Below are 24,838 nucleotides of genomic sequence, written 5' to 3' on the forward strand. Positions count from 1 at the left end.
AAGCAGCTCAAGACCTACACAGACAAAATGGACAAACGAAGTATTATTACATTCACAAGTATGGAAATTTAATGCAGATAGAGTAACTACCATGCCAAAGATCACACAGATCCTGCATAGCAAAATTAGGTATTAATAATACCTAGTAAGCCACAGTTTAGTGCAAAAACTAATTTTCGTCTGTCACAGGGCAGCCTGGACTTTCAACCTTGTTGTGCCCACCCACACTTGTGACTAGTTGCTTGTGTTTCTTTTGCTGGCTACAGCATGACGGCTTTGTAGGATGGTAAACTATCATACCATGGTAGCATAGAGAGGATTTCTGCTAAAAGGAGAGACCGTTTCATCAGCTCCAAAGAGCCTTACAGAAGTTTCTCCTGTAGAATAAATAGGAAGCTCTTTATTGGGTGGTTTAGAAGTTATTAAACAATGACATGATGGGAAAATACGTTGGAAATAACAAAAAGAAGTCTCCAAAAAGAGGCCGAGTGTCTAGAGTTGGACCACTCCCGCTCTCCTGTCCAAAAGGACTTGGAAGGAAGGAGCCAAGAACTGCTGTCTCAAGAAAAAAAATTTGAATGGACTTGCAAGAGCTTTTCTGGGGCAGTCTGGAAACCCTTACAAACATGAGGATGATTCATAAAGGAGTGTTTGAGCGAGTTTTTTGTTTTGTTTAAATTGTTCCACTAAACAGACTGCTTCTGTTAGATAGTTTGTCTCAGGAAATTGTGGAATAGTAAATTAGCTCTAGCTAATCATTTGAAAAAACTAAAACTGAGGTGGAGCACTCATTCTGTTCAGCCTCCTGAGATCGGGCAGTGACAGGTGTCTCTGGCCACTGATGGGGGAACAGGGAAGGCTCTCCAGGGTGTGCTTGATATGGCCCTGAGGAGCAGGACTCCTCCTCACTTGGAAGCAGCAGCAGGTAGGCATTTATTTACAGCAATACATAACATCGGTCCAGCCTTTCAGAGCAGCTATTACCTAATGGAAATACTAAAATTGAGGTCAGTGTAGAGAAAGAGACATGGTTATAAACTTCAGATATCATCCAAGTTTACCTAAATTAAAAACATGCTATTCAGATGGTCTCGGAGTTATTCTGACTTTTAGCTAGCTTAATTTAAGCCTGGCTTTCCCAAAGAAAAAGAGATAGGCTCATAACATGGAGTTAAATTACAATGGAGACCTGTCCTAGTCTTAGTTGTAGTTTTCATTTCTCAAATCAAAGCCCACAGAAAAGTTTTAGTAGCTGACAACAGTTGCTGGGCTGCTCTATGCAACACATGGCCACCTATGGCCGTAAGAATGCTCAAACACAGTATTTGTGCTCTCCTTTGAGGAAGCACAGGCTACTACTGCCATGCAAAGTTAGGTGAGGGGAATAATACTAGGACAGACACAGTTGGCTCCCAGAGTAGCATAAAACCGGAAAACGATACTGAAGATCCAGAACCACAACGCTTGTCTGAAAGTCCAAGTGTCTGCATACCTACAGGGACTGGAATTTTTAAAATGAAAGGAATTATCTCATATTTATGCCAATGTAACCATGGGAAGAATACAGCCCTAAGTCTCTCAAAATATTTTAAATCTACTACTAAAAATTGAATTAAATCATCAAGTTGGAGTCTGGCACTATATGATTCCCATTGCAGCAGAGAAATCCAGAAACACATACAAACATTAAGTGTCTAGGGCTTAATGTCAGTCTCGATTTTCTATTAAAATTAAGACAATAATTTCAGCCCCAAATTATTAGTTATCAAGAAAACTTAAAGCTGAGCCCATCTTATTGCCCAGTTAGTCAAATATTTCTTAACTTGAACTTGCAGTTAGTCACTGGGCACCTCTTTTACTTTCATTTTGGGATGTTCATTGGGGGATATTTAACAGAGACGCCTATCTGAGAATGGAATCAATCAGGAATGCAGTTCCTACAGAAAGTATTTCAACAGACCATGGGGGGTAGGAGGAAGTGAGCAGGGGAGAGAGAAAGACTGAGAGAGAAAAGGAAGAAAAGAAAACCCTGCTGCAAGAATAGTCCAGCAAAACACAACTGTAGAGTGTCTGGGCTGCTTCCCAGTACTCTAGAGGGAATTCTGCTATTTGCTGAGTTTAGTGAATGTAATCTAGCGCCGAAGGAAAACCAGCAAAAAAAAAAAGCACTGCTGCTTTCACCATTTTCTCAGTTCTGCTTAGTATGAGACAGCACACAAAGGACAGAAAAATTATATTACTGTGAAAGCAGACAGAAACTTGCAAAACAGATGTGCTTAGCACAAATAAGAGGAACTGATCATACATCCAAAAACCCTATAAAGCTAGGAGAAAAAAAGAGCAGGCAAGGATAAGTCAAAAAAAAAAAAAGAAAAAAGAAAGAGAGAGAGAGAGAGAGAAAGACTCAAAAAATAGTTTCAAAAAAACATCTGTAGCAGTAAGGCTCATTTAGTTATAATACTCTCCACCACACATCATGCACGCTACCAGCTGAGTTACCTTCCTCCAAGAATCTCAGTATGCAACTTTGGCTCTGAGTCTATAAATCATTCAGAAAAATATATGAACAGTTAACAGGAAACACAAAATTAAGTAATTTAAAAGAATCTACCTCCAAAGATGACAGATAATCCACAAATTATTTACACTGGGAAACAAAAGAAACTGGAGAAGTCTTAAACCTTCACAGCATTTAAATACTTACTTCTTGTGGCCAAAATTACATCAGATTAATATCCAGGGAAATTTTTAGAAGCTTGCAGTAAGGAGCTCAGCCAGCTGAGAACATGATGTAGCCCTTCCTCTGGACTGTCCAGCCACAGGCATTTACTCATTCAACACAAGCACAGAGCATGATACTGCAGCGCAGCCTTTTACATACAGATGCCAAGGAGGGAAGCCCTTCCCCAAAGGTTCAGCCCACTTATTAAAATACTGAGTGGAAACAGCTGCTATAGAAAGGAAGAGGATGTCCAGGCAGTTTTTGATTAAGTTCCTTGGGTGTAAAATAGTTTCTTTCTGGAATCTGAATAGGCAGAAAACCCAATGGTTTTTCTTCTGAATTACATTCTTCCTCTGCATTGCTTTTTTAAAAATGGCTCTAACTCAACTCAGAAATGAGTTAAGTTAACATCCTGGACAGTAAATTCTTCATTTTCAAAATCATTACATTTTATTAGGGAAAACAGAACCCTAAAAGATCTTCCCTCCTCTCCCTGCAGGAAATACTATGAGTATGCATGTGCTTTACAAGACTTAAACCTACATGTAATGTGATACTGCCCACCAAAAAGCCCTGACCACCCCCCCCAAATATTTCATTAATAGCAACACTTAGAATTGATATCATACTTCTTCTAGATTAGCGCCTCAAAGATAAATCTAGAAAAGGAATAGACGAGAGTGGTAAGAACGACGAAAGCTCCAGAACTGTTTCTTTACAAGGAGATAGTGAATAGAAAAGCCAAGGAAGGACTCCTTGGTCTCACTAAGCACTGACAGAGAGGAAATGAGAGTGCGTTGTTAAATCTTGAAGGGCATCAAAACCCCTAACCTGGGAATGATGGTTCATTGCTTCTGATAACACAAGAACTAAGGGGCACTGAAAGAAATCATCAGGCAGGAGTTTTAAAACAAACAAAAGGAAGTACTTTTTCACATAATTGCACTGCAGAACTCACTGCTACAGTACATTTTGGAGGTCAAGTGTGTATGCAAGTTCAAAAAACACAATTCAAAAAATGAAAAGAGATCCCTTGCAGAATCTCAACAGAAAACATGTAGCTAAGACTCTTAGCTTGGGAAGTAGTGAACCACGAGTTACTGGAAGGTAGGAATATCTCAGGGGAAGCAACAATTTGCATTTGTCCTTTGCATTAGCCCTTTCTCAAAACCTCTGACACTGGACACCAATAGAGACAAGAAACAGGATTAGGAGGATCTTTGAGCCACGCTTGTGGCCAAGAAGTGACTTTGGACTTTCTCAAGGGCAGCACCTGAGTTGGCCTGTTCTTCAAATCCCTGCACATTGTGACTGCTCACCGAGATACAGTCCTGTTCACTCCAGTACAACCTACTTTCACAAGCAAAGTTACTCACCAACAAGAGTTTTTCCATAATAAAATTTCAGGAGCTCTCTCACACTGTTCCCACTTTGCCTACAATTACAAAAGCTAATACATTCTGGTAGTGAAATCTGATTGTTAAAAAGCTATTTTAAATATTTGCTTTTTATGTATTGTCAAATAGTACTTTTCAGCATAAGGCAAGCAGACAATCACTGGGTAATGACTGTTCTCCTAGCAGCAATTAACTGTACAGTCAAGATTTTTTTTTTCTTAATAAGAGCCATATTTTAAGAAATACTCTTAGAATAGCCAAGCATTCACGGTGTGGCAAACACCGTAAGGACCAATAGCCCTGCTGGTTCAACAGTTGGTGTTAATTAATATTCAGAAACAAGATACTTTATGCAAAATAAGCTAAGTAACTTAACATCCTTTTCAGACTGAGTCTGAGAAAAGCAGACATAAACTCCCTTCCCTCTTCACTCCTAATTTCAAACTGAGTCTGCTTTTGTGTGTTTAATGTTTCCTGCAGACCCATGAAAGCATGCAAAATATTTTAGTTCTGGGTCTCTATACAGCTGTAATAGGAAGTAGATGTCTCCTTTGAAGAGCTGGGTCAGTACAGAAACAAGAGCTTCTATCTGAATGACAGCAGTGTCTTCAGTGTTTTTTTAAAGGAAAGGAAAGGACAGATAAATATTTACTGCCCTCTCTACACATTTTAGAGTACAGATGCTGCCTATTTTTGGTTACCTTTCTTTCAAGCAATCCAAGCTAAAGCCTGGTGCTCTTTGAATCACAAAATCGCTAAGGTTGGAAGGGACCTCTGGAGATGATCTAGTCCAACCCTCAAACAAGTGGCCCATGGGGGGATTGAAGCCACAACCTTGGCATTATTAGCACCATGTCTTCTCTTTGACATATTTTTTTTCATATTAAAAAGAAAGTCCTGATACCATATTTGCTACACAGTTCCTTTAAGTTGCAAAAGAGCCTCACAAAGAGAATCCTGCTTTATAAATCCTGGGCTGGTAGAGACCTTATGCTATCTGTGCAAGAGGTGCTGTCACCAGAAGTAATCAAATCACAGGTTTAGCTAAAAAAGTGGGTGCTTCCCATGAAAGACTTCAAACCAATATTGAAAAAGCCCTTTGGAAAATTTTGGGTATTCAACTGCTATCATATGAGAAAAGATGAAGACATAGATGTAAACAGGATCTGTTTGCTACTCCTCTCCCCTCCCTCACATCACACATCCTAGAGAGGATGCTTAGCAAGTGGAGGGGGCAATGCCGCAAGAGGAGACGTTCTTTTTTCTTCTGCACAGGCCCTAGCTGATAATCTTGATCTTTGATCCACTCACGGAGCAAACTCCTTCACCACTGTTTACTGACAGATCCATCCTTTTTCTCTTTCACTTTTCCAGTACCTACTGCCAGAGAACCAGCAGAATCAAAAATCATTTGGGGACAATTATCCTTTCCTAGATGCAGTCTCATCTTCCCTTCTTCTAATTCAAGACTAAGCCTGATCCTCCCCTCCCCCCACCCCCCGCTTTCTTCTGTTAATTAAGAGTTGCATGGTAAATCAAGAGGGTTTTAGCTGAAATCTTGTTATCTTCTCTTAGTCGCAGCTACACATTTAAAATTAAAGCTCTTATTGTTCAAAGGTTGGACATTAAGAAAACTACTGATGGAGGAACTCACATATATACAATGCAGTGGAACCTTAGTTATCAAAAAAACTCTCAAGGGGCAATCAGATATTTTGCTGAGTAGATGAAGAGGTCAATACACTAATGGGACATATTCTGGGCATTTTCTTTGCCCATGGGTATCCCTCCTTATGCAGCAGGTCTGTCAAAATCTCCTAAAATAAACAGACTGACACAATTCAATAACTAAATAGGAAGTTCCTTGGGTGTTACGGAGAGAGATGGTGACTCAGTAAGCGATGCTTTTCTCTGAATAAGTGCCCTAGCACAAAGCCTTCACACACAAAGTATGGTACAGGATGACATCAGGAGTGTCACTATAAGGTCCATATGTCCAGCCAGGCATCCCTTAGCATGCCCATGTGATAACTGAAGTAACAGTTGCAATAGCTGAAACAGCTTTAATGTAGTTTACTGCACCAGTTGCAACCCAACAGGATTTTCTGTGCAGCTCTTCAGAGTTTTCATCTCATTATAAAAATATATATATATATATATTTCCTCAACAGAGACCAACATGTTGCTCATGCCCCTGTATTTTTCACGATCACAGAAGACAAGGCTCATTTTGACTGAGGTCAACACAAACTAGCATGCTTACACAGACGTCCAACTCGATGTATCAATATCCATCCAGAGCACAAAGATGCTGACAAACCAGAGCCCATTCAAAACATGCACATATTTTATAGAACCAAACTGGGTCTGATCTAACTCCTAAGTCTGGAGGCCTGAGCCAACATTGTCAAGCTTCAGAAACACTGAACAAAATCTCGACAGTCTGAATCTGTCCTTTGAATCGTTGTGCCTCACCCTCCCAACTAACTTCCCCATCCATCCTGAATGAGCTCTGCTTTCGGAGTCGCTTTTTTCAGGGAGGCAAAACTTCCTTTTACTGTGCCTAATGGAAAATTTTGCTGCTTTTCTTTCTCCAGCCCACCTAAGCTGGAAAAAAAATATTAGTCCCAACCAAAAGCCAATACTAATGACTCTGTCCACCTGCAGATAGTTCTTTGCAACTCACTAAGAACCAATCCCACAACTGCAGTTTCTTGTGCTTCATATGGAAACGATGGTGCAATTGTACTAGAATAGTTTGAGCATGGTTACTGTAGAGCCACTGAGGTACTTCTAGCTAAAAAAATTTTTCATGAAAACAGTGACTAGATCCATTCTAGGGCAATCATGGTTTCTAAGTATTGGAAGACTTGCTATAAATTCTAAGGGCAATAAAGACAATTGAATATCCAGGTCGAATTTTATTCCGACTTCTTCTCTTTAATGTATATTTTATGTGATACAGAGCCTGAGTTGTGAAGTATAAATAGTACAACCCTCAGGCACAATAACAGAATTTATTTCTGATCCAAAGTCTGCTATCAGTAACATAAATCCTATTATTGCTTTCAATTGGCTTTAGATCAGTCTCACAAGGAGCAATATGAAAAAGGATATGAATCTACACATCTAGAAAAACAAAGTTTGCCTCATTTAAGCAATTTATTGGAAAATCTTTACCTTCCAGAAGAAGGATCTGGGATATACCACAGCTGATCAGATCACTGATTTACTTAATACAACAGCCTTGCTCGATACCAGAAGCCTCAGGGTCATGCAAAAGAAACCTATCAGAAAGCAGTTTTGGGGAAGCTGCAGCTGGGCATCTCTCCACGAGATAAAAGGAAGATAGAAAACAGCTTCCCCAGGTCAAAAAGTTACTATTTTGTCTTTGCTGGATAAAATTTTAGTTGAATCCATTCGCAAAATATCTCACCATGTCCCATCAACACAAGGTAAAGGTGAAGCTGCGGTAGGGGTAAAGTGTAACATCCTTCAGTAGCAACTAGGACTTGGATCAGTTTATAGCAATTACGAATCCTCCCTGATTACTGAGCGATAGGCTCTCCTCCATGAAGCACCCTGTGCTTCCAGTAAGTCATTCTTTATGCTTACTGTCTACCCTGCATGAATCCAAAGCATGCTGTTCCCTCCCCTGAGCTACGTTTAAGTTAAAGGTCAGCCACAGAACATCTAAATTTTCACTTTCGGTATAGATTAGAGATGGGTCTCAGCCACAAAGTTGCAATTTGGGTTCTGACACTGTCTGTTCCTGGGATTTGGCTGAAGTCTTATCACTAACTCTGCCTCCTCTCCTCCCTTCTTTCTCAATGCAGCTCTGGATGTCCGCTGCATGCAGCACAGCTGCTTCTCTTTCCCTTTTGCTGAAGCTTATTTCTAAAATACCGCCTTGGAACAGATGTTTCCCATACATTTCCCCTTTATTGTCATCCAGCACCCTTTCTTGTTCCAATGCAAGTAACAATTTACCTCCTTGATCTTTCAGACCCAAACCTGAAATAGAACAAACATCCTCTAATCAGGTTATCCAGCTGGGTTCTGGGGCAAGCAAAAAATGGCAGTCCCTGTCCTTTTGCCTGTGATAACATGCTAGGGGGAGAAAAAAAGGTTTAACTCTGGCATAGCTTTCAGTTCCCATTCCTCCTTCAGATCACCAGCTTTTACTCTGGCATTCTTTGTTTTCACTCCAGAGATGAAATTTTATTTCTTGACAATATTCTGCTAAGTAGGATTAACATCTGCTTCATTTGGCATGTTCTCTTCTACCTCATCACCCTGTTTTCTAGCTGCCATTAAATTCTAATTTGGAGATGTAAATCTTAAGTTGAAAATCGAATGGCCCCATCCCCTTTCTCTGTGACATTTGCCTTTCTCCAGCTGCCTTTCCTTGGCACCACTGCTCACTAGACTTTATACAAATCACCTTTCCCCTGCTTCATGTTTCCAAAATTAGTATCCATATCAAGCCAATTCAAGCCAGTTTCACAAGCTAGTGCTGAGCGCACATCAAATCTGAAAAGAAGGCACTCCACTGGAACAACAATACTGCAACTCCAATTTTAGCATATTACAACAACTGCTCACTGTTATGGAGAGCTAGGTTTTGGGGGGAGATGGATGGGTACAGAACTTCTGTCCTCTCCCATGGACTATAAGGTAACGCTGAGCAGGACTACTCGTTTTAGGCCAAGTCCCGAAGGCTCTTGCTACTCTGCAAAAGGAACACATAACTACATCCCACAGGCGGGTCAGCCAGCCCTGCCGCAAGAAACATAGAAGGGGTGAGCAGCAGAGAGTGAAGTTTTAGCAGCTGCCAATATATCAGATCAACAGAAGAACCTAAGCACCTAGAAATATGAAGCCAAGGATTCAAGTCACGCAGATTTTGCCCAAATCAAGGTCAAAGCCCTCTAATGGGGAGAAGCTTACAGGGAGACAATCCACAAAGTACTTGTTGACAGGGACTTCGTTGTTTGAAGTCTTCGCCTCAGACACTAGCAGTAAGCAGCTGTGTTGTTTCTCAGTGTCCTGCAGCCACAAAATTCGTTACTCTGTGGAAGCACTCACAAATGGATATAAACTGGCAGACTCACCCGGGCAGGTTGGACAGTGTGACTAGCCCCCACGCTTCACCAGTAGCCGTGTCAGAGAACAAAAGCTGGTGAAAGGACGTCCCTTTCCTGACAACTTAGTCTTGAATTTGCTATCTCCGTGCGAGTAGCTCTCTAACGTGTGATTTCTCACATTCCACGAGCATTCTGATAAGAATTGCTGAATTCAGCCAAATGTTGAGTAACTCCTCTGATAGCTGTGCCTTAAAAATCACTGCGGTGGTGAAGGAAAGGAAGGAGAAGTGTAATGGCCTGAGAACTTTAAGTGCAGTGCTGGGCAAAAGAAAAGACTTTGCTTTCTAAATGTCACATGCAGATTTGTTACAGGGACAGGATGAGCCTGTAGACACTAAAAAGCCTTGGGCAAAAACCTGAATTTCATTCTCAGCCTTATACAGAGGCTCTCTCCACAGCTTGAGCTGAGTCCCTTCATCTCCTGTTCTTTCAAAAACAGGAAGAAGTTTACGTTAACGCTACATATATCAAGATTGTATACTAAGAGTGCACACTCTTCACAACGGCAGTTGTGTTTGACCCTGCGCCCAGGCGTCAGACAAAACCTCAAAGCATCACTGTGACACAAACAAAATTGGCAGAAGTCTAGAAAATGTTTTGGAAACACCGTGTAATTATGTATATGGTAACTGGCAGCACTGCCATGCAATTACCTGTAGAGAGTACTAAGAACCTGAACTAGCTGGTTTTAATAGGCTACAGTTTCCCAGCAATGGAGGCAAAATTGAACACACATGCAAGGGCCAAATCTGGCCATGCCAAAACCACTCCTGCCACAGAAAGGAGAGGCAAGGACACAAAGTGGTTCCAAGATAAGCATGAGTGGAAGGAAAGTCCTAGGAAGCCCTGATTTTCCTGCTACTGTCAAGGGACAGCAAGGAGGAAGAGGAGATGGGAGGTACCGCTCCTTTTGCAACCCCAATGATCTTGCTGTTTTACGCATTCTTGCCCTCAGCAGTGGAGTTGGCTTAGTTTTCTAGAGCTCATTTAGAGACTAAGAGGAGCCCTGTCTCTCTCTCCCTCTCTCTTTTTTTTAAGCCATAGGCAATCTAGTGCCCTAGATAACTTTACTTAGAGTCAGCCCCAGATAATATCATTATTTCTCTTTTCCCATACAGTCAACTGGGCTTAGGGATTTAATGAGATTCCAGTTGGCTGGAAGCTCATTATGCAGTTCCCACGTAGGACATGGACTCCCGGCAACAGCTAAAACCATCTGTACAACTCTTTGTTTTTTAATTCCTTGATATTACTGTAAAAAAAGGGGGGGGGGCTGAGAAAACCCTAAAGAATTCAATATTAACCTAGAGAGAATGAATTCACTCAGTTTTTTAAACCTCTTGTTCAGAAGAAAGAGAATGCGCACAGCACTCAGAAGATAAAAGTGTGTCAGAGGAACCACGATTGTATTTTGACTAGTGCGGACTGGAGGAGTTACATTTATTATTTTCAAGAAAGATTTTCACAGACTTGTTTCCATTTTGCTGTGATGCAGAGAATCGTGGCAGGAAACTGAAGTGTCCCATCCTCAAAATCTGCAGAACCTTGTAAGCAGATGTGGGTGCTGCAGTCATCTCTGCTTGAATGTTCAAAAGGTGGCAAAAAGAGAGAATTCTCCTGTTCATTGATGGCTATTTCACACTCAGACGTCTCTCAGCTAACAACATCTTTTCCATTTTATACTTACCTGCTAAATTTCTTGCTATATTACTTCTTTTCCTATTTCCACTCTGTTTTACAACTTTTGCTAGTTCCTAGACCTGCAAATTCCCTTCTGCAGTCATCATCTTTTCAGAAATTACTTTTCTTTCAATAATCTCTCACTCTTCCTCCTACAAGCAGCTGTGCTGTATATCATCACCCAGGCATGATTTAGGCTGGAGGCTCTACAGTGCAAGGAACAGGCCTTACTTATGTTCATGAAACGGTGTCTAACTTTACACTGCTACATAAATGTTTAATAGGTAATAATGCATTTGCTGGAACAAGCTGTGCAATCCTGCTCCATGGGACTGTCTGGATACAATCCTTGCTGACTGTAAGACATTTCTGGAATTTAAAAGAAAATATAGGTATTTGATGATGCTGCAGTCTCAAAGTTAAAGGAATTAAGTTAAAGTCGTCTAAAAAACGTCCATTAGAGCACTGGAATGGCAATATCTACTCTTACCATTTTTGAATCAGCAGGAAGTTTGGGAGCTCAGCACTAAAGATATAAGGCTATGATTAGCTACAACGTCCTGCACCTCTTATATCTTATCTACCACCAGTTAACATAATTTTAAACAAATATTTCACATCTCTGCTTTCTGTTTAATGTTAGCTGAAACTCTAGAAGAGTCCTGTCCATTTATTATACTGCTCTGGACATGATTTTTCTGTGGTTTTGGTTGCATCAAGTCCTGTGTTAGTATTAATACTGAAAGAAAAACTAGCAGCAGATAACAAGCAAAATTTTTACTTCATGGACTAAATAGGAGTTGGATGATTCATCAACTGGCACCACAGAAGCAGTGAATGCCCAAATAAACAGAGAATGTATGATGTCTTGGCCTCAGGGTCAATAAATAAAATATGGTGAAGCTAATGGAGAAAATCCAGTGTGGGAGCTAGAGACTCAGGGCCTTATATAATCTAGCCTCAGGTTAACGCTGATGGACATCAACAAACCACATCAGAAATTTCCACAATCTGTCCAAACAGAACTCTTTATGGTTTGTTCTGTCCGTTTTCTCTCCATATCAGTTTGTTCTTACAGGTGAAGCTGGTGATGACAAGTCTTATCCCATAATCTTGAAATTTTGTCTGTTGTTGATATGAATTCCAGAGGTATATTAAGAAACAACAGTGCAGTATGCTCCTAGGGGCTCTGAACAAGGAGTGAATTGGGGCCCCTGTCTGCCCATCTACTTCCAACATTGCAGCATGGGATCTGGAGTTCTCTGGTAAGTTCTAAGGCAGTTTGGCTAACAGCAACCTTGATATTTTATCCATGAAAGAGATTTGGCCAAGTGCCGAATTAAGATGACTCTGACAACTGTGAGTGTGCATATTTCTGCATTTTTGCCTCTGTAACAAGGCAAGAGGGTATGCAGTATGCATTAAAAAAGAAAAGGAGCTGTATCCCAGGGGAATACGTGCTATATGGACGTGGCAGTAAAACAGATGAGGTATTTACTCTCTTTCTTCTCTCATTATTAGGAGTACTGTATCACAGTACTGATACAGGAGTATCAGTAGTCACATAGTAGAAGTCAAAGTTTATTTACCTGTGACAAACACACATCAAAGTCTGGATTTGCTGCCAATTCTATGCAATTAGCATCTCAACAACATTTATCCAGTGAAGAGTATTGCAGCTCCAGGGGGGCAAAGGTAAAGCTAATTAGTAGTAAGGAATTAAGAGACCAAGACTTTCAGAGGGATCAAAAACATTTTAGAAAATCTGCCCTCATATGACTGGAAGTTGAACCCTTTCATAAATTTCCCATTCACTTGTGATCGCTCAGCTCTTGAAAAAGCCTGACTCTAGCTCTCTACCTACTATAACTGGTGTCAGAAACACTCTCCCTGGATTTGTAATAATTTTCATGAACTTTGCAGCTCATCAAATACCAGAGCTCACATATGAGAGGATTTTCAAGTGAAAGATGTGTTCCACAAGGCCAAACTACTTACTGGTGTCAAACTAAGCTTGAGGACTACAGTTCCTTTTAAACAGACAAAGTTAAAACCATGTTCTCTTATTCTGCCTGGTCAGGGATCAGCAAAAAACTTGTAAGTGGAAGACTATAAAGCTCTTGGTGAAGTCCTCATTATTTGAGCAGCATTACTTTCAAATCAAAATAATTCTTGCTTCACCAGCTGGACAAAGTGGTTCAATACCTTCAGTGTTTAACCCAAACTAATTAGAAGCAAAGAAGAGGAGACCAAGATCTGTTGGTTTTTGTTTTTACCTCTAAAGATCATGGTTTCAAGTATCTAAACAAAGTTAACTGAACTAATCTGACACAACTAATTTAGAGCCACAGATACGCAATGCCTTGTAGGAACCACAAACCTGCAGCTTAGAATATATTTTTTTTTAAAAAAAGAGTGCTAAAGTCAAAGTTGATTTTGTCAAGGAATCCAGACCAAATGCATTTTTCTGTAGCAACTACAAAATTTACTTTTTTTACAGTCATTTTGCTTTGTGTCTAGTTTCTTTAAAATATAACAAACTGACTCAGATATAATTAAAATAATTTGCATTAATTCTAGTACTGAGCAGATTTATACCTTGTATATTCACAGAGAAGTCACTTCCTCTAAAGGTTTCAAGGGTGAACTGATAAGTCTCAGGAAATAAAAAGTCCTTTAAGACTGCAGTCAAGCTAGTCATTTAGACTCAAAAATAATAAATTCATTTGGAGACAAAGGCCTATTGTGTATCACTCCTTCGAGAAAACCCATGGGAAGCTGAGAATTATTTGGGAAAACTGTGTAAATTCATTCAGAAAAGTTCTCTGTTCTTTCTTCCACTTGGAAATGAGGGAGACTAGGCAGCATGAAAAGCATTGGAGAGTTCACACAAGGCCAGGGAATCTGGCTTTCCAAAGGCAGAACTAGAAGGTGTTTATGACTGTTGAGACACTCCAAGAACTAGCATCTTCCCTGTCCGTGGTTCATTCAGAAACTGGGACACCATCAGATCCAACTTAGGATGGAGGGTAATTAGCAGTGCGGAAGGGAGTACAAACTGTAGTACTCAGGGGTTACATGGTCTTACGGTTCAAGGAACCACTTTGTGCCCTCTACTGGGGGGGGGGGAGGGAAGGGCGGTGGGGCTGGGAGGGGTAATCAGTGCCACTCTTCCTCATCATACATTGTCCATCATCAGACACAGGCACCGCCAAGCCAACACATCCAAAGCTAAACAGAGCTCATCAAAGAAAACAATTTTATTCAGGATTTTGGAGCATCCTATAGAACTATGTAGAAACTGATCACCAGGCTACAGTTCTTTGCATTAGTTCAGAAAAACTGCGGCAATACCATCTTATATTATGGGCTTTTACAGTAACATTTATAGAATAAACACTATTCTTTAAGTATGTTATACATGCCATATGCTAACAATTATCATCACAAAAGCTATTTCAGTTCTTCCAAGTTATACAAAACTAGACAGCAGGGACAGCTTTGAACATCAGTTTCTTATTTACTTTATTATCCTATCTTTAGACCAAGATTTTATACATCCGCTGAAAGTGCTTTCTCCTCCTGAGGCAATTCTCATAGTAAACACTGGTTCAAGTACCAACCTGCTGAGGGGGAAAGATACAACCTTGATTCAGTGCTTAATTAGAAAACAAGATCTCCTTACGGAGAGCTAGGAAGATTTTCAGACTCGGCCAGTAAGTGAAGGAGGCACTGCTTCCAGAAGGTCATGTGTTCACCCAGGAGAGAAAACTGTGTCAGGGCATGACCTTGAGGAATCATACTAAACAACAGATACTGGCCATGATTTTGAAATCAGTGCAGACCTGCTATTAAAGAGGTTTGTTCTTGTCCTGAAGCCAACAAAATGTTTATCCATTATAAGAGAGTCCAGTCTTGAACACTACTTGCAGCACGCAGTACCCACAAAATTGTCATTGCTGTTTGCATTAGCCTGAATTTTCAAGCTTAGTTCTAATTCTGTGCAACTTTCTGGGGAAGAGCTTTCTAATGCATTTAAAATATTGCATTAAAAGTCATCAAGTACTCTTCTTTTGCCAATAGCTTTGCATCTCACTTTTCCCAAGTTTAAAAGTTTCCATACTGCATTTAACATGAACACTGGGGAGAGTAACAGGCCGTAAAGTATGTACCTTTGGCAGAGCTTGCAGAAAGAGAAGCCACAACTCTACAGGTATGCTCTGGCCTCCTGGAAGAGAGAAGAGCAATAAATGTTGTAGAATATAATAATCTAATGCAGCTGTTAGACTAGAAATAATCGTTAGTTTCCTACCAGACCCCAGGGTGACGGTTTCTTCTATTTTAGGCTGAGAGAACATTTTGTAGTTCGTTTTTCTATCTACTTCAACCAGTATTGTTATTTTAAAAGCTAATAGTAACCACTTGTCTGTGAATCAGCTTTTATGAGGCAAGAGCATCTATGTCTATATGCAACCCAATACAACATCATCTCTGTTTATTATTCTGTAAAGAGAAATGGTGCCAAACTTCCTGGAACACCCACTTCAGCTGCCAAAATCCAGAGGACTGAATGTGCGGCTGTTAGCATTTGGAAACAGGAATATGTTTTGATCTAATATATCAGACACAGGCACACTTGGTAGCAAAAAGGAACTCCATAACAGGTTAAAATAGTGCAAAATATGAAAACACCTTACGTAACTAGTATAGGATAACTCCTAGTTCATCATCTTTGAAAGTTTTCAAGAGTTTTGTAAGCATCCTAAAAAGACCATGAAAGTCAGTAAGCAGCAGTTAAAGACAGAAACGACAGCTTGATGTATACAAATGTTTTAACATTACTCTTACTATGCTGCATTTAATACAAAGTTACATGTGAGTCAGGACTAGAACAAAAGGACTCACGAACAGAGAATTCTCTTCTGAGGGATTCATTCTACGCTGCTGCCACCAAAGACCAATAATCAGGCACACCAGCAAGTGGCAGAACTCACCTCCTACTCTCCGAGTCCGACATGGATGATGCAAGTAAGGTGTGTGCTCCAAGTCATCTATTGCTCCTTGCTACAGAGCCTCACCTTGCATCGCTGTATTTAGATCATGATCAGGGAACACGTATGCTCTCTACCAACTCCTAATGCAAGTCTGTCAGGTTGCAATATAGAAGCAGATGCTTTTGAAAACTTCCAAATCCCTCCGTACTTTTTTGTTTGCTTCCCAAACAGTAGTTCAGCATGCATCTCTGGATGCTAAGTGGTGAAAAGATGCCAGCTTCTCCCCTTGGAAAGGCACTAGAATTAAAAGTATTCATTTGCTGTGTATATTATGTCCAAGCCTCCTTTTCTCATCCTAGAAGCTTTACCCAAGTTGGACAGGTGTAGTCCTGGAGCAGGAGAAAGGAGAGTGTCTCTGTCTCTCTAAAACACCTTCCATCACTGGGAAGGCTCCCACCCACATTGGCAGGTAACCCCAATATAAAAAATTATTCCACCATCTTGTGCATTAGAAGACCTCATAGAGAGCTACTCTACACTAGATGCACAGTTGCATCACTCCTTCTCTGTTTTACTGTTTCTTTCTCAGTCATAATATTCAGGTATGTGTTGATGTGCTCTTGTGGGTAATTCAGTCAGTGATTAATTTTTCCCTTCTCACTCAATTGTGTAAGTAAAGTTCCCTTTGCCTTTCCTACTTAATTCTTCCCTCACACTAACCAATCTGCCTCCCCAGTTATTGTCATCTAGGAGTAAGGACTAAGGCTCCAGGCATGCCTCATCCCTTTTGTCCCCATCTCCTCAGGTTCTGAGGCTCATTTTCACTGTTATTCTCTATATAAAGTACACCACGTTGGGTGGTACAACACACAACCATGCCCTAATGCTGTTGAGTACTCCAGTAAGATACCATGTGGGTATCATTGACACCCTGAAGCTTCTTTCACCACAGACACATTTTTGTTTGGCTGTCTTGCTGAGGAAAAGAGATCATGATATTTAACTCTTCATTCCCTAGTTACTGCCAGTAAAAAGGAAAAAGTAACACTGTTCCACTTCATCTGGGTGCTTTGAAATGTTGAGATCCCTACAGAAAAACCTCTGATAAAGAAAAAAGGGATAGTATGCTAGCAAAGGCATAGTTGTATCTTTCCTTTCTGTCCTTTATTTACTCTTGGTCAAACCACACATCCAACATCTATCTTTGGGACACAGAGGCAAGTCAACTGGAAAATACAGTATTTTTTTTCCCCCTGTATTAATTTAACAGAAGGAAATGCTGAAAACTGGTTGCCTATAAAGTGTCAAACTTGAATTGTTTACTTGCACAAAAACTGTTTGACTCACATCACACCCTATCCACAGCCATACTTTAACAATAACTGCCTTACTGAAATATGGAACAGAGAGTCAGATCTCTTTACCAAAAAAAAAAGAAAAAAAATTTGGCTACAATGTAGAGACAAAGGCTGAGAACATGAAGTGATCTAGGTATACCCTGATTCCAAGAACAATATTCAAGGAAAATGATAGACTTTCCATATGTGAGAAGACAGCAAGTATACTGGAATGCCTCAGTATACTGGAACACACATTCTTATGAATAGCAATAATAGTAAAAATTGCCATTAGCTAAGTAACTTTGACATGAACCATTCTTATCTAAAGTTAGTTCAGATGCCAAAGCACTGTTGTTTCCATGGGTTTGCCATAGAGTAGAAATTCTTTGAAAGCCCAATTAAGTTCAATCACTAGCACATGTTTCCTATGGCTATCCCCTACTACATTCCTAACAGAAAGGCAAGCACAACAAAATAAAATTCTGCTTTTAAACTGCTGATTTACAGCCTGAAGAAACAACATCCCGGATGCTGCCCAATCCCTGCAGAATGGCCTGGTGAGGGCAAAGTATGCAGAGATTTCCTTTCTGGTAAGTATAACAGACTAATTTTTGCCTTGGTAGCAGCCATCCAGCTTCCAGACAGCTTGAGAAATATGAGAATACAATAGGAGAATTTTATATATCTTTTATATGAAATATCATACAAAATGTAGACAATGTATGTTCTGACTGGGGCACTAGTCTAGGGCTCATGTAAATTTAAGCGACTGACCTGTGGAAATATTTGGATCTCCAGGTGTGAGCAGCAATTTTTAAAAGTGCGTATCCTAAGTACCAACAATAAAGATGATGGAAGGAGACACTCTGGGCAATCTTGCCTGCATCTCATAAATAGAAGTCCAATTCATAATGCTTCCACTTCATTGCCTCCTCTCAACCCGCCCTTTGCAGTACTTTTTAATTACTTCTCACTACGAGCATTCACTCATGCTCTACTCAAGCTGTCAGTCTGCACTTCTGCCACAGCAGTTAAGCATTTAAGCAGAAACAAGTCAGATCCGACAGAGAGAATCTATTTGACAAATCTGGACAAAGCCTTCTATATGTATGTATGTATGTACTGAATGTACTCAGGAGGAAATTTAGAGAGATGTTTTGTATCCCTGATATGAGCTATACTATGTGACAGAAAGGGTAACAATGTTTCCCTGAGCTTCTTGGATTTTGATGAGGATTGAATATTGTCCTGAACTTACCGCACCAAGGGTAAATTGCTGAATGTCTACCACTATCTAACCACATCATATCTTTAAGCATATCACATGTTTTCTTGCTGCTTTTCCTTTCCTTCCTCAGAGTACATGGCTCTGTGATACAGAGGCAGGATTTGAGCAGTGCCCACCATCACAGGTTGCCACAGGCAATGTGTATCAGCCAGGCAGCTGGGATGCCAATAATGGTGTCAAACTCTTCAAAACGTCATTCTTTGTAGTAGCTGTATGATGGGCCTTTTGACCAGGAGGGATCATTTAACCTTAATATTGTTATTAAGCAAACCACTTCTGCATATTTCAGGCAAAGTGTTAAGACCCCAGCAGCTGACTCCTCCAAAAGGAGCTACTGCCATGTGAAATACATCCAGTGGGCTCCAGAGACCTTGGGCTATCCTGTACTACTTTGACTACTCTAAAGGCATATCAAACTTAGCGTTCTAGATGGCTCCTGCATTTATTGTATTTTCTTCCTTCAAGAAAAGACTACAGTAAGATGCTTGGAATAGGCACTACATCTTTAGGGAGCTGAACCATGTGGCTCAAGCTCTCTGTTAAGCATGCTGATAAACAGGCTCCACATTAAAAAAGTGCCCACATTGTACAGAAGCGCACACTTTTATCAGAAAGTACAGAATACGTATATCCATTCTTCCACCCACAGGAGTCTAACTCAGTGTCACCTCTTGCCTGCAAAAATTAGTCTGGCACATCATAGGATGGCTGCTGTGCCACTTGTAATAAGATGAAGGTTGTCATTTTCCACACACCTCTCCCGTGAAGGAGAAACACGCCCATTTCTGCACTGTACATGCTGCATCACAGGGTCAACATCCATGTCTGCAAAACCAGAGTGCCAGGGAAGGGAGCTGGAGAGGGAACAGAGCACAGTGCCACTGTCCACTCACCGTGGGGCACTTGTCCCTTTTTAACACAAGTGAAAGTACTCCCCATGCAACACACTGAAGGTTTAACTCACAACATGAAATGAATTTGAATTATTTTTCCCGACTTAGTCAGACCAATTTTCTAATGCCTGTCAAGCAAAGAGCCAGGAAAAGCATCGAGAAGCGCTGCAGCAGGAGCAGCGCTGTTGCTAAAAGGTCGTACAACAAACAAGCCTTGGAAAAAATGACTTAACTAATGCAAAGAAGAGAAGATCTCAAAAGGAAGCTGATGACGAAGGGACAGTATTCCTCCCTTCCCCCACAGCTTTATGAGGGCTGCAATCCTAGCAACCAGCGTTTTTCAAAAGCATACGTAGGAGGATGGAGGGAAGAAAGGGTAGCATTGTTTATCATACATAGAAATAGAGGCTGCAGCAGTAGCCAAATGATGAGAATAACTTGCATTCAAGAACGGAAGAGTGAAAGGAAATGGCTAGGTAAGGACAATTGTAGAATTTGTACTGTATGGAAGAGACCCCTTCTATGCGATATGCAATTTATTCCATGGAAAAGACAAGAGTTGGATGAAATAACTCATTCAGAACAGTAACCTTTTAACGCTGTTATTTGTAGTTCTGTTACCAGAAGGGTTGCAGCTCTTATTCATAATTAGCACTTCACTGGCTAAAAAGACAGTGTGTTCATCAACCCCTTTAGCCTTACATCACCTTTCTGAGATGGGTATCAACCAAAACTGGAAGAACTGCCTGGTGTGAATCACAAATACCTCCGAGAGTTCTCAGAGTAGGAATACTCAACCCTTCCTGAAAATAAACTTTCTGGAATAAGCTTCTGGGTCATTTCATATCAATAAGCCCTCTGAAATGCTGGCCATTTCCTTTCTTTTACAGCTAACAAAATGGAGGTAAACAGAGGCACGAGACAGGTTTTTCTTTTTTTTTTTTTTTTTTTTTTTTAAAACAACTTCTTATTTACAAACCTAAAAGAAAGCATTTCTTTTCCCCAGTTGTCAAGCACCTGCAGATCTCACTGGGAAAATTACATCTCACCTGCAAAACACTATAGAACAAATTGAAAATCCATTAAGAGGCACTGAATAAACCCCACAGGATTTCAAACAAATGTCTACAAAAAAAAAAAAAAAAAAAAAGAAAAAAGAAAAACATTAGTCATCTGCATTAAAGCCCACACAAGCTCCTCTATGGATGGCATTAAGAAAAGTGGTCTGCTTGTTGACCTGCTTAAATACGAAATTAATTACCTAGTCTGTAAGCATGAAAATACCTTCCTAACCAAATTGCTTCAAAGCAGGGCAAGAACTACATGCAGAATCCTTATTTTTTGACTCACAGACATTCTTCTCCCAACTATTTCTGTGTGGACTCTTTCTCTATGGCACGGGGCAAGCTGAACCAGCCTGCCACTCACTCACTGGTACACCCCACTGCTTCAAGGATGCCCATGAAAGACAACTAGCAGAAGCAGGTCTGCTATCATTATGCTTAGTTCAGGCAGGCAGGGATCTGGGGCTAAGTGGAAAAAAAAAAAAAAGAAAAGAAAGAAAAAGAAAAAGAAAAAAAGAATTAAAAGAGTCCACACACAGAAAAATTTCAAAAACACTTATTTTCACATGTAGTATCCTAATTATTGCTCCTGAAGGTAATTTCATTAAGCCTCTTGACACAAGCTGTATGTCAACATCATCATTTGGTGCCATCAGAACAACATCTAAATTATCTAGAAACACAAAGAGCAGCAAGGCAAAAATATACTAAAGTGAAAAAGGATGTTCAGGAATTGACAGACAAGCATCCAAAAGAAACACATTTCACCATTTAATTTTTTCATGTTATTTCTAACTGATTTTTTGACACTGGAACTGGCTTTTAATAGATGCAAAGGAGATAAATGTCTCATTACCAAAAATAAATCCGTCTGTTAAGGATGACAGAGGGAGGCAGAAGCACTGCACTGCCTATTATGGTATTGAGCAACAGATTTCACTCCCTCTGCTATATGCCCATTAATTAAAAAATCTGACAAGCTTTTCCAAAGAATTTCTGAGCTTCTTTGGTCCTCTCTTTAATTCCCCCATAATTCTTTGTATATATAAACATGTCAGGCCTGGAAAGAAGCGGGACATTGCCCATAATTTTGTCATTACCACAGAACTCTCTTCCTTTCAAATACAAAGTGGTAAAGAAACAATAACAGTCAAAAGGGGAATAATGCAAGAAATTAATGCAATGAAACAAATGTGCCTGCAGTTCCCTGTCCAGGCACCAGACGAAGCTGCTTAAAACACCAGAGCCACCACACTCGTTCGCCTCTTTGACCACAGGGACCTCTTATGTCCATGCCAGAACTAGATGCATCAGCTCCCAGGAAGCTAGCTCACTTTGCACGACAGCCTCTTTTCCACAGGCAGGAGAGACGCTACTTTAATAGGAAACGGCAGCTCGCTTCGGCGCTGGCAGCGTGTTGCACACGGGCATAACGCAGCGAGGCTCTGGTCTCCTCGCGACGCGTCGCCCTTGCGGGAGTCCCTCCCCGCAGCTCTCACGCGCACTCGCTCCCTCAGAGATGCCCGTACTCATAGATTTTGTCTTTTTTTCTTCTTCTCCGATGAGAGAAGAATCACCGCCGAGCGGAACTGCCCCATCTGTGCAATCAGGACCGTTTCTGTTCAGACTGCTGTCACGCTTTACAGGAGACACCCTTGGAAAATATCTGTTGGAAACTGCTGCATATGCAGCAGTTACTTACTTACCTTACTGGCTCTTTGTGGGCAGACGCACATGCCTCACACGAATGCCAAGATCTCTCTTTATTTGTGATACTATTGTGCAAACGCAAGTAATGAGAACTACAACGAAACACGCTATTTTCCTCATGAAGGATTAACTCCACGTCAGAATGCATCACCTTTGCATACACAGAGAGAGGTTTCAACGATACCACCTCAGAAATATTGTATTAGATGACTTAGCCCTTCCAGTTCAGTGTCGTGGGCTTGACAGCTCCTGCTCCACCACAGCTGGTATCCGAGCTGCTCTGCAAAGATCTGAGCTCTAACACCTTGAGCAGGGAGGGCTTCCCGGCGCGCGGAGGCAGACAGCTCAACTGCGAGACAACCAGCAAGAGATGAATAAGCATTCTGAATATAGCAGGCTGTGAGAGTGGAAAAACCCCTCTTCACCGAAACTCTTTCCTTCATGCTCCTTCTTTATCTCCGCAGAGACTGGCAGTGACATTTCAAGTGAGCAGAAGAAAATGACCCGTTTGCTCCAAGCCCGTTTACAGCAGCGGGTAGAGATGGTACTTCAGCACAGTTAACCTAAAGCAGAGCCACTGTCCCTGCCCCCCGGCACACCTATGGCTTTGTCCAGATAGATTTGTTCTGCTTATTACTATAAGAGCTAGGAGAGATTATGAAAAAAAAAAGTACACAGAGTGCATGTTTACATGTAGAGTGGGTTTCCCACACAATCAGTCAGTTCCTAGGCAAATTATGGGTCACTTGAGGGAAGAATTACTAGTTTTACAGAATTGAATTCCTTGAATTAGATTAATACACAAACAAACAAAATCCTCTCTGAAAGGTCACAGAGGAAATGAAAAAGCGTGAGGAGAGCATTTGTTGATCCTACCAGGTTCTATCACAAACATATTTCAGTACTTGAAAAACATATACAATAAGCAGAGCAATTCAGGGACACACATAGGATTCAAACACACAACCATCATTTTTTGGATGGGTATTTTGCACCCTAAAACAGCAACAAACTCTGATTGAAAACCTGGGGCAAGTTCTTAAGCATTTTCCTGCTACTTGAGCTACTCTGCAGAGTGACTGCAGGGAAATAACCTCCCAGGATCCCATCTTACTATTCCTCAGAGATTTCAAATCATGTACGTGCAGTATCACCAGAAGAATGACATTTTCATTTCAAGAAACTGCTCTCACAACGAAGACAGATTCTGTTTGGTTCAGGCACTGCTACACAACAGACTGCAATTAAAACTTGGTGAAAATTTGCTAATGATGCAGGATTCCAGTGCATTTTAGCTCCCATTTCCAAAACTCAGGAAGTCCAAAAAGATTATATTATATAAAATTCTGCTACTACCAATTAAGGAAAAGAAGAGAAAGAAAAAAGAAAAAAGCTACTAAAAAAGAAAAAACTACTATAAAAGGGGGATCCTATATGTGTTCATGACACTGCAAAAACCCTGATTCTGATTAGGCCTCAGGGAATTACTGTAGTAATAAGTATCAATAGCAAATCACAACATTTATTATTATTATCACCACCTTTCTGACTAAAGGAGCTTTCTCTAACTCACAGTACAGAAAAATACCTATTATATGTTTCAGCATTAATTCACCACATGAGATTTCTCTCCCAGGTCTACCACCTGGAAAAGAGAAGCAGCCTAGGTCATAGTAGCTATGAAAACGAGCACTTCCAGACTTCTAACAGCATTAAAATAACAACCAAGTAAGCTGTAGTTTTAAAAGTTAAGCAGCAAAACTTAACTGCAAGAAAGGAAAGTCTACTTTCCCTGCTTGGAAATGGTCCTGATTTTTTCAGTGGGAACATCCAGCAATACTTGTTAATTTCCAAATTCTGTTCTTCCAGCATTACACCATTCTTCTTCCAGTGGCACTGAGAAAGGCAATAGTGTAGTTGAACTGTAACACTTCAAAAGCAGAAGGGGAATGAAGAGAATTCACTTAAAGAGAGAGAGAGACAGACAGACAGACAGACAATGGCTACAGAAAATACGCAACAAAAGTAACAAAGTTTCTGAAAAGAAACTTTCTGCATCAGACATCACAAGAACATCTTAGTGAGTCAGTAATTCACACAGACAATAACTGATGAAAAAGGTGTAAGTAAAAATATCATCTGCCTGGAGCTTCTTCAGGGATGCCCAGGCCACCCCACTGCAAAGCATTACTATTGTCTAGTTTTCTGTAATCTTGTTAGGAGAGTCCTTCGTTCTGCCTGCCCATTTTTTTGCTGCGTTCTTCCTGACTGTTTCCCAAGTCTATTTCCTTGATTTTGAGTTAGCTAGAAATAAGATTTTCAAATTACATGCTGGAAGGAATCCCCCCACGCTCACAGTAAGACACAAGGCAGTAAGAAGCGGGTGTTCAGAGGGGGTAGTCCCTCTTACCCACCGGGGAAAAAGCATTCCACATCCTTCTTCACGCCCATCACTGCAGCACTGTCATCTAGGAGAGTCAAGGCCTCTTTCTTCAAACACGCTGGCCAAGGGGACACGGTGCTGACCGTTCCGATGGAAAGCAGGGGAACCTAGGAGCGACCATCACCTTTGAAAGGTGACACACATTATTTTGGCACTTAGA

At 40.7% G+C, this 24,838-nt stretch overlaps 1 protein-coding gene across 12 annotated transcripts in view; it reads right to left on the reverse strand.

The window, feature by feature from the left end:
- The window catches only part of SORBS1 (sorbin and SH3 domain containing 1), a 181,379-nt gene that overhangs the window by 119,253 nt on the left and 37,288 nt on the right, over positions 1–24,838 (reverse strand). For 8 of the 12 annotated variants that reach the window (XM_062579806.1, XM_062579804.1, XM_062579823.1 and 5 more), the window contains one exon: positions 15,119–15,174. The exons of 2 other annotated variants lie outside the window; for them this stretch is intronic. The gene's annotated coding sequence lies outside the window, so the exon portion shown is untranslated. Of the gene's footprint in view, positions 1–2,704; positions 2,855–15,118; positions 15,175–24,838 lie in introns of those variants that run through there. 2 more of the 12 variants (XM_062579813.1, XM_062579809.1) reach the window with 1 other exon arrangement.

Source organism: Rhea pennata, chromosome 7 (assembly GCF_028389875.1).
Source record: "Rhea pennata isolate bPtePen1 chromosome 7, bPtePen1.pri, whole genome shotgun sequence".
NCBI lineage: Eukaryota > Metazoa > Chordata > Aves > Rheiformes > Rheidae > Rhea > Rhea pennata.